The sequence below is a fragment of the Salarias fasciatus genome, unplaced genomic scaffold (genome assembly GCF_902148845.1).
Source record: "Salarias fasciatus unplaced genomic scaffold, fSalaFa1.1, whole genome shotgun sequence".
Taxonomy (NCBI): Eukaryota; Metazoa; Chordata; class Actinopteri; order Blenniiformes; family Blenniidae; genus Salarias; species Salarias fasciatus.
Genome location: NW_021941386.1, coordinates 503146 through 514570, shown reverse-complemented (window position 1 = coordinate 514570; position 11425 = coordinate 503146).

The window sequence follows — 11425 nt, the reverse complement described above, 5'->3', positions numbered from 1 at the left end:
AAGCTACTTTCTGCATTTCGCATTTTCACGTTTTTATTTTTTAAAAATCAACGGTAATAGCTGGAGGGCTGAGACTTTCAGGGTTGCCTCGGGGTCCCCTTCTGCACCTGTGGTAAAATTTTCAGCCTCCCGGGACATGTAGAAGTATGTTAAATAGGCAAATGCTAACGTTTTGCGGCTAAAAAACGAGCTAATTTAGCTATTTTCGTTAATAGCTCCCAAACGGTGATAGCTAGCCGGCTCAAACTCGCACACAGGGTGCGTGGTGACCTTAGGCACCCTTTGATATGGGGCAGCCCCGCCCACCGCGTAGAATTACTGCGCAAATTGAGAAGGAGCTTAAATTAGCCGTTAGCTGCTAACCCTAACTTTGAGCTTTAATAACTCCTAAACGATTAGGGTTAGGAGGATGGGATTTGGATGCATGACTCCCGGGAGGGTCCCTGATGGGTGTGTAAAAGGATATCCCTCCAGCGCGTGCACAAGCCGCGTGGTTGTTGCATTTAGCATTAGCCGCCGCTAACGACTTTGGAGTTGAATAACTCTGGAAGGGGAGGGGCTAGGAGGGTGTGGCTTTAACAGCTGACCCCCAGGGGGGTCCCTGACCTGTATGTAGGACCTCATCCCTCTGCTGCCCTCCTAGCCCCGCCCAATGACCTTTTACCTCAGGAGCGCGTTTAATTGAATAACTCAGGAAGGGGAGGGGCTAGGAGGGTGTGGCTTGAACAGTTGACTTCCAGTGGGGTCCCCGACAGTTGTGTGCGATGGCATCCCGATCGGACCTTTGGATCTCCTTCAAATCATGTTTTTTCACTTTTTTCAGCGAAATCTCATTTCAGAGAGGATTGGGAGGCTGATGGCATAGTAACCCTAGAGGATCTGTAGTCTGTCATAGGGGGTGAAAATTAACGCTTTGCCCGATTGGCACCAAACTCGGGGAGGTTCATCGGGGGTGCTGGGAGAGCCGCTGTGTGGATTTTCAGCCCTCTGGGACCAACTTGACCCTAGGGGTCAAAGGTCATCGAGCCCTAGTTCGCAAACGATTAGGGTTAGGGTTATGCAAATTTGATATGCGTCTCCCCGGGGGGTCCCTGACAGGTCTGTTGAGGTTTCATATCTCTAACCCTAGCGTAAAAATTTGACCTCACGAATCAGCGCATAGTCTATATGGATGGATTGGGAGGCTGATGAGGAGCATTTTCAGCCCTCTGGGAACCTCGTAACCCTAGCGGTCAACGGTAATCTAACCCTAATTCCATCAACATTAGGGTTAGGGCTATGGGAGTTGGATATGTGTTGATACGCGATGAGCCTTGGGTGTCCTGAGGGTCGGTTCGGTCAATTTCCACCGTGAAATTTCGGACCTCTCGGGGACCGGCAACAACCCCATACACGTATTTCTTGGGCTGCTGACTGTCTGTTTTGGGTGTTTTTGGGCTCATCCTAGCATGTGGAGCTAACATGGCTAAGGATTCCAGATTCGGTCAACCAATGACCGCTTCTGGAATCAGCTATAACTCAGCTCAGGAAGGAGCTACAGTGGTAAGATTGGTGTCAAATTAAAGCTTAGGACCTCAGCAATGCAATGGTGGTGGTTTCAAGTGTCTAAATGCAACTTTTTAAAAAACGATGTCACATTCTGGAAGGCAATTCCAGATTTCGTCAACCAATGACCAAATCTGGAATCAGCTATAACTTTGCCCGGGAAGGAGCTAGAGGGCTGGGATTGACTTCAGATGATAGCTGAGAGCCTCAGCAGTGCAATGGTGGTGGTTTCAAGTGTTTAACTCCACATTTAAGGGTCAAGGACTTATTCTGGAAGGGGATTCCAGATTTGGTCAACCAATGACCGCTTCTGGAATCTGCTCTAACTCGGCCCAGGAAAGAGCTGGAGGGCTGGGAGTGACATCAGATGACAGCTGGGGGGTCCCTGACAGGTGTGTTGTGATGTCATCTCTCTACACCATGAATAAAAATTTGACCTCATGAATCAGCCCATAGTCTATGTGGTTGATCGGTGGGGATGAGCCTTGGGTGTCCTGAGGGTCAGTTGGGTCAATTTCCACCATGAAATTTGGGACCCCTCGGGGACTGGCAACGACCCCGCACACGTGTCTCTCGGGGCGGTGACTGTCTGTTTTGGGTGTTTTTGGGCTGATCCAAACACTTTGAGCTTCAAAGACCCAATCTGGAAGTGGATTCCAGATTCCAGATTGGGATTCCAGATTCCAGATTCCAGATTCCAGATTCGGTCAAGCAATGATAACTCCGCCCAGGAAGGAGCTAGAGGACTGGGCTGGGCTTCAGATGACAGCTGAGGGCCTCAGCAGTGCAATGGTGGTGGTTTCACGTGTCTACCTGCAATCTTAAGGGTCAAAAACGCAATCTGGAAGGGGATTCCAGATTCGGTCAAGCAATGATAACTCCTCTCAGGAAGGAGCTAGAGGGCTGAGATTGGCATCAAATGAAAGCTTAGGGCCTCAGCAGTGCAATGGTTGTAGTTTCAAGTGTCTACCTGCACTTTTTAAAAATCGATGTCACATTCTGGAAGGGGATTCCAGATTAGGTCAACCAATGACCAAATCTGGAATCTGCTCTAACTCTGCCCAGGAAGTAGCTAGAGGACTGGGATTGGCTTCTACTGACAGCTGGGGAGGTCCCTGACAGGTGTGGTGGGGTGTCATCTCTCTACCCCCTGGATAAAAATTTGACCTCATGAATCAGCCCATAGTCTATGTGGTTGGATCGGTGGGGATGAGCCTTGGGTGTCCTGAGGGTCAGTCGGGTCAATTTCCACCATGAAATTTGGGACCCCTCGGGGACTGGCAACGACCCCGCACACGTGTCTCTCGGGGCGGTGACTGTCTGTTTTGGGTGTTTTTGGGCTGATCCAAACACTTTGAGCTTCAAAGATGCAATCTGGAAGGGGATTCCAGATTCCAGGTTGGGATTCCAGATTCCAGATTCCAGATTCCAGGTTGGGATTCCAGATTCCAGATTCCAGATTCCACATTCCAGATTCCAGATTCCAGATTCCAGATTCCAGATTCCAGGTTGGGATTCCAGATTCCAGATTCCAGATTCCAGATTGGAATGGGATTCCAGATGCGGTCAAGCAATGATAACTCCGCCCAGGAAGTAGCTAGAGGACTGGGATTGGCTTCCACTGACAGCTGGGGAGGTCCCTGACAGGTGTGGTGGGGTGTCATCTCTCCAGGACCTCTAGAAATGTTTGACTTCACCAATCGGCCCCCGCTCTCTAGCGTTGATCCGGGCTGATGAGCTTTCTTTGTCCTCAGGGTCGGTCGGGTCAATTTCCAACGTGAAATTTTGACCCCTCGGGGACCGGCGGGACCCCCACCCACGCGTTTGTGGGGGTGTGACTGTCTGTTTTGTGTGTTTTGGGGCTCGTCCCAACATTTTTGGCATTTCGGGTGAAAATCCCACATGGCCGGGTTCTCTGATTTATTTAGAGTCATTTTGGTGAAAAACATGGGTTAGCCACTTGAAAACTGAATTTTAAAATGGTTTTCTAACTTTTGATGGCTCTCTAGCGCTCAAAACATAGTGGTCAAAATCCGGAATTGAGATTCCGGAATTGAAAAAACCGGAAACGGAATTTTCAGTTCTGGATTCCAGATTCCAGATTCCAGATTCCACAATTGCAAATTCCGGATCCGGATTCTTCCGTTCTGGAATTCCAGATTCCTATCAAATCGACGGTGTCCCCTAACCCTAACCCTAACCCTAACCCTAACCCTAACCCTACCACCCGGACCGGCTCGTCACCCTCTACGCATGGCTCAAGTCTCAAGTCTCAAGCACTTAGGGTTACAAAGTTATTGGAGCTTGAGTCAATGACTCAGGACCCCATTTACCCCTATTACCTAACCCTAGTCTCAAGTCTCAAGCACTTAGGGTTACAAAGTTATTGGAGCTTGAGTCAATGACTCAGGACCCCATTTACCCCTATTACCTAACCCTAACCTAACCAAAACTTCAAGAAACCCTAACCCTAACCCTACCACCCGGACCGGCTCGTCACCCTCTACGCATGGCTCAAGTCTCAAGTCTCAAGCACTTAGGGTTACAAAGTTATTGGAGCTTGAGTCAATGACTCAGGACCCCATTTACCCCTATTACCTAACCCTAACCCTGGGTCCAGAATGTCACATTGACCAACTTTTGACCAAAACTTCCAGAAACCCTAACCCTAACCCTACCACCCGGACCGGCTCGTCACCCTCTACGCATGGCTCAAGTCTCAAGTCTCTCACACTTAGGGTTACAAAGTTATTCAAAATCGCAGGCCTGCGATTACCACATTTACCCCTTAACCTCTACGCATGGCTCAAGTCTCAAGTCTCTCACACTTAGGGTTAAGAAGTTATTCAAAATCGCAGGCCTGCGATTACCACATTTACCCCTTAACCTAACACTTACATTGACTCCTATGGGGCTCCGGGAACATGACTCTGTAACTCAGCCAAACAAAGGCCCACAGTCCTGATTTTCACACCACGCACTCACAACCCTAGCCTTGACACAACCCTACTTCCAGAATGTCACATTGACCAACTTTTGACCAAAACTTCAAGAAACCCTAACCCTAACCCTACCACCCGGACCGGCTCGTCACCCTCTACGCATGGCTCAAGTCTCAAGTCTCTCACACTTAGGGTTACAAAGTTATTACACGAGCAGTTATTAACTGGGTTCTTAATGATCCCTATTACCTACTGGAAGCCCTAACACTTACATTGACTCCTATGGGGCTCCGGGAACATGACTCTGTAACTCAGCCAAACAAAGGCCCACAGTCCTGATTTTCACACCACGCACTCACAACCCTAGCCTTGACACAACCCTACTTCCACAATGTCACATTGACCAACTTTTGACCAAAACTTCAAGAAACCCTAACCCTAACCCTACCACCCGGACCGGCTCGTCACCCTCTACGCATGGCTCAAGTCTCAAGTCTCTCACACTTAGGGTTACAAAGTTATTGGAGCTTGAGTCAATGACTCAGGACCCCATTTACCCCTATTACCTAACCCTAACCTCACCCTCTACGCATGGCTCAAGTCTCAAGTCTCTCACACTTAGGGTTACAAAGTTATTAACAAAAGACTCACTTCAAAGTGCTTTTTTTGGGAATAACTCCTCCCCCTTACATCACACCAACATGGTTCACACATGTATGGATAGATCTCGTCCAGACCTATCCATAGATGTCTCAACCTTTCATGTCAGTTGTTCCTATAAAAACTTATTCAATCTCAAAGCAAAAAAGAGGCACTTTGAGTGGTTTTTATCCCTATACCTAACCCTAACCCTAACCCTAACCCTAACCCTAACCCTTTTGACCAAAACTTCAAGAAACCCTAACCCTAACCCTACCACCCGGACCGGCTCGTCACCCTCTACGCATGGCTCAAGTCTCAAGTCTCTCACACTTAGGGTTACAAAGTTATTCAAAATCGCAGGCCTGCGATTACCACATTTACCCCTTAACCTGACCTGTCTGTGGGACCTCATCCCTCTGCCGCCCTCCTAGCCCCGCCCAATGACCTTTAACCACAGGAGCGCGTTTAATTGAATAACTCAGGAAGGGGAGGGGCTAGGAGGGTGTGGCTTGAACAGTTGACTTCCAGTGGGGTCCCCGACAGTTGTGTGCGATGGCATCCCGATCGGACCTTTGGATCTCCTTCAAATCATGTTTTTTCACTTTTTTCAGCGAAATCTCATTTCAGAGAGGATTGGGAGGCTGATGGCATAGTAACCCTAGAGGATCTGTAGTCTGTCATAGGGGGTGAAAATTAACGCTTTGCCCGATTGGCACGAAACTCGGGGAGGTTCATCGGGGGTGCTGGGAGAGCCGCTGTGTTGATTTTCAGCCCTCTGGGACCCTCCTAACCCTAGGGGTCAAAGGTCATCCAACCCTAGTTCGCCGACGATTAGGGTTACGGTTATGAAAATTTGATATGTGTCTCCCTGGGGGGTGCCTGACAGGTGTGTTATGGTGTCATTTCTGTAACCCTAGCAGAAAAATTTGACCTCATGAATCAGCACATAATCTATATGGTTGCATCCGTGGGGATGAGCCCTGGGTGTCCTGAGGGTCGGTTGGGTCAATTTCCACCATGAAATTTGGGACCCTGGGGGACCGGCAGGACCCCCGCACACATACCTCATGTGAGGTCAGGGATCCCCTCATCACTCTAAGGGATTCCCCCAGAGGGTGAAAACAACGCATTGAGCTAGAGACAAAAAAACGCTAGATCCTGCATCGGGGCTTCCAGGGCATCCACCCTGTGAAGTTTCAGCTCTCTAGAATACTTTTTTCCAAAAAAATCCATCCGTTTTCACTTGCCCTACAGAAGGCCCGAAATAAAGCCTGAATCATAGCAAAATTCCTCAACGCTTTGACCGATCGGCACGAAACTCGGGAACCTGCATCGGGGGAGCCAGCGTATCCACTGTGAGAAGTTTCAGCCCTGTGCGACCCTCCTGACCCTATCGGTCAAAGGTCAACGGGGTGACCTTTCCCATAAGGCCTTGAGCCAGGGAGCTGAAATTCGGGGTCATGCATCGGGGATGGCAGCACATCCAATCTGTGCGATTTCAGCCCTCTAGGCCACCCGGAAGTCTTTCGGGAGAGCTGAAGGCACTCGTTTTCAAAAACGCCTTAACCGAAAATATTTTGTGCGCCATTTTTGAAATACTGGAGCAAACGAGCTCAAAGTGGCATCAAAATGACCGTCTCTACACCCCGCTGATGTGTGCCGACAGTGGTGGTTGTAGCTGAAACGGAAATACCCGAAAAAAGCACATTTCTGTATTTCGCCGTTTCACGTTTTTATTTTTTAAAAATCAACGGTGATAGCCAGGGGGCTGAGACTTTCAGGGTGTCCTCGGGGTCCCATCCCACACCTGTGGTAAAATTTTCAGCCCTCCGGGACATGTAGAAGTATGTGAAATAGGCAAATGCTAACGTTTTCTGGCTAAAAAAGGAGCTAATTTCGCTATTTACATTAATAGCTCCCAAACGATGACAGCTAGCCGGCTCAAACTCGCACACAGGGTGTGTGGTGACCTTAGGCACCCATTGATATGGGGCAGCCCCGCCCACCGCGTAGAATTACTGCACAAAGTGGGCGGGAGCTGAAATTAGCCGTTAGCTGCTAACTCTAACTTCCAGCTTGAATTACTCCTAAACGATTAGGGTTAGGAGGATGGGGGTTGGAGGCATGACTCCCGGGGGGGTCCCTGATGGATGTGTGGAAGGGGATCCCTCCCGCGCGTGTGGAAGCCGCGTGGTTGTTGCATTTAGCATTAGCCGCCGCTAACGACTTTGGAGTTGAATAACTCTGGAAGGGGAGGGGCTAGGAGGGTGTGGCTTTAACAGCTGACTCCCTGGGGGGTCCCTGACCTGTATGTAGGACCTCATCCCTCTGCTGCCCTCCTAGCCCCGCCCAATGACCTTTTACCTCAGGAGCGCGTTTAATTGAATAACTCCGGAAGGGGAGGGGCTAGGAGGGTGTGGCTTGAACAGTTGACTTCCAGTGGGGTCCCCGACAGTTGTGTGCGATGGCATCCCGATCGGACCTTTGGATCTCCTTCAAATCATGTTTTTTCACTTTTTTCAGCGAAATCTCATTTCAGAGAGGATTGGGAGGCTGATGGCATAGTAACCCTAGAGGATCTGTAGTCTGTCATAGGGGGTGAAAATTAACGCTTTGCCCGATTGGCACGAAACTCGGGGAGGTTCATCGGGGGTGCTGGGAGAGCCGCTGTGTGGATTTTCGGCCCTCTGGGACCCTCCTAACCCTAGGGGTCAAAGGTCATCCAACCCTAGTTTGCCTACAATTAGGGCTAGGGTTATGAAAATTTGATATGTGTCTCCCCAGGGGGTCCCTGACAGGTGTGTTGCGGTGCCGTCTCTGTAACCCTAGCAGAAAAATTTGACCTCATGAATCAGCGTATAGTCTATATGGTTGGATTGGGAGGCTGATGAGGTGCATTTTCAGCCCTCTGGGAACCTCTTAACCCTAGCGGTCAACGATAATCTAACCCTAATTCCATAAATATTAGGGTTAGGGTTATGGGAGTTGGATATGTGTTGATACGGGATGAGCCTTGGTTGTCCTGACGGTCAGTTCGGTCAATTTCCACCATGAAATTTTTGACCTCTCGGGGACCGGCAACAACCCCATACACGTATTTCTTGGGCTGGTGACCGTCTGTTTTGGATGTTTTTGGGCTGATCCAGGCACTCAGAGCTTCAAAGACGCAATCTGGAAGGGGATTCCAGATTCGGTCAAGCAGTGATAACTCCTCTCAGGAAGGAGCTGGAGGACTGGGCTGGACTTCAGATGATAGCTGAGGACCTCAGCAGTGCAATGGTGGTGGTTTCAAGTGTCTACCTGCAATTTTAAGGGTCCAGGACGCAATCTGGAAGGGGATTCCAGATTCGGTCAAGCAATGATAACTCCTCTCAGGAAGCAGCTAGAGGGCTGGGACTGACGTCAAATGAAAGCTTAGGGCCTCAGCAGTGCAATGGTTGTAGTTTCAAGTGTCTACCTGCACTTATTAAAAATCGATGTCACATTCTGGAAGGCAATTCCAGATTAGGTCAACCAATGACCAAATATGGAATCTGCTCTAACTCTGCTCAGGAAGGAGCTAGAGGGCTGGGATTGACCTCAAATGAAAGCTTAGGGCCTCAGCAGTGCAATGGTGGCAGTTACAAGTGTCTAATTGCAACATTTTAATAATCGATGTCACATTCTGGAAGGCATTTCCAGATTAGGTCAACCAATGACCGAATCTGGAATCTGCTCTAACTCTGCCCAGGAAGTAGCTAGAGGACTGGGATTGGCTTCTACTGACAGCTGGGGAGGTCCCTGACAGGTGTGGTGGGGTGTCATCTCTCTACCCCCTGGATAAAAATTTGACCTCATGAATCAGCCCATAGTCTATGTGGTTGGATCGGTGGGGATGAGCCTTGGGTGTCCTGAGGGTCAGTTGGGTCAATTTCCACCATGAAATTTGGGACCCCTCGGGGACTGGCAACGACCCCGCACACGTGTCTCTCGGGGCGGTGACTGTCTGTATTGGGTGTTTTTGGGCTGATCCAAACACTTTGAGCTTCAAAGACCCAATCTGGAAGGGGATTCCAGATTCCAGATTGGAAGGGGATTCCAGATTCCAGATTGGAATGGGATTCCAGATTCGGTCAAGCAATGATAACTCCGCCCAGGAAGGAGCTAGAGGACTGGGCTGGGCTTCAGATGACAGCTGAGGGCCTCAGCAGTGCAATGGTGGTGGTTTCACGTGTCTACCTGCATTTTTAAGGGTCCAGGACGCAATCTGGAAGGGGATTCCAGATTCGGTCAAGCCTTGACCGCTTCTGGAATCTGCTATAACTCGGCCCAGGAAGGAGCTAGAGGGCTGGGATGGACTTCAGATGACAGCTGAGGGCCTCAGCAGTGCAATGGTGGTGGTTTCAAGTGTCTACCTGCAATTTGAAGGGTCCAGGACGCAATCTGGAAGGGGATTCCAGATTCCAGATTGGAAGGGGATTCCAGATTCCAGATTGGAATGGGATTCCAGATGCGGTCAAGCAATGATAACTCCGCCCAGGAAGGAGCTAGAGGACTGGGATTGGCTTCTACTGACAGCTGGGGAGGTCCCTGACAGGTGTGGTGGGGTGTCATCTCTCCAGGACCTCTATAAATGTTTGACTTCACCAATCGGCCCCCGCTCTCTAGCGTTGATCCGGGCTGATGAGCTTTCTTTGTCCTCAGGGTCGGTTGGGTCAATTTCCACAGTGAAATTTTGGACCCCTCGGGGACCGGCGGGACCCCCACCCACGCGTTTGTGGGGGTGTGACTGTCTGTTTTGTGTGTTTTGGGGCTCGTCCCAACATTTTTGGCATTTCGGGTGAAAATCCCATATGGCCGGGTGCTCTGATTTATTTAGAGTCATTTTGGTGAAAAACATGGGTTAGCCACTTGAAAACTGAATTTTAAAATGCTTTTCTAACTTTTGATGGCTCTCTAGCGCTCAAAACCATAGTGGTCCAAAGCCGGAATTGAGATTCCGGAACTGAAAAAACCGGATACGGAATTTTCAGTTCTGGAATCCAGAACTGAAAATTCCGGATCCGGTTTCTTCAGTTCTGGAATTCCAGATTCCTATCAAATCGACGGTGTCCCCTAACCTCACCACTTTTTTAACGTCAAAATTAAGAAAACTTTTTTTGCTAATTTTCATGGAAAATGGTCTTACCACTTTTTACAAGTAAAAATTAAGAAAACTTTTTTGGCTAATTTTCATGAAAAATGGTCTTACTATAGCCTCACCACTTTTTAAAAGTCAAAATTAAGAAAACTTTTTTTGCTAATTTTCGTGAAAAGTGGTCTTACTGTGGTCTTACTATAGCCTTACCACTTTTTTTAAGTCAAAAATAAGAACATTTTTTTGGTTAATTTTCATGAGAAATGGTCTTACCATAGCATCACCACTTTTTAAAGTCAAAATTAAGAAAACTTTTTTTGCTAATTTTCATAAAAAATGGTCTTACTATAGCCTCACCACTTTTTATAAGTCAAAATTAAGAAAACTTTTTTTCCTAACTTTCATGAAAAATGGTCTTACTATAGCCTCACCACTTTTTATCAGTCAAAATTAAGAAATTTTTTTTGCTAATTTTCATGAAAAATGGTCTTACTGTGATCTTACGATAGCCTCACCACTTTTTTTAAGTCAAAATTAAGAAAACTTTTTTTGCTAATTTTCATGAAAAATGGTCTTACTGTAGCATCACCACTTTTTATAAGTCAAAATTAAGAAAACTTTTTTTCCTAACTTTCATGAAAAATGGTCTTACTATAGCCTCACCACTTTTTATAAGTCAAAATGAAGAATTTTTTTTTGCTAAATTTCATGAAAAATGGTCATACTATAGCCTCACCCCTTTTTTAACTTCAAAATTAAGAAAACTTTTTTTGCTAATTTTCATGAAAAATGGTCTTACCATGGTCTTACTATAGCCTCACCACTTATTATAAGTCAAAATTAAGAAATTTTTTTTGCTAATTTTCATAAAAAATGGTCTTACTATAGCCTCACCACTTTTTTTAAGTCAAAATTAAGAAAACTTTTTTGCTAATTTTCATGAAAAATGGTCTTACTATAGCCTCACCACTTTTTAAAGTCAAAATTAAGAAAACTTTTTTTGCTAATTTTCATAAAAAATGGTCTTACTATAGCCTCACCACTTTTTATAAGTAAAAATTAAGAATTTTTTTTGCTAATTTTCATGAAAAATGGTCTTACTATAGCCTCACCACTTTTTAAAAGTCAAAATTAAGAAAACTTTTTTTGCTAATTTTCGTGAAAAATGGTCTTACTATGG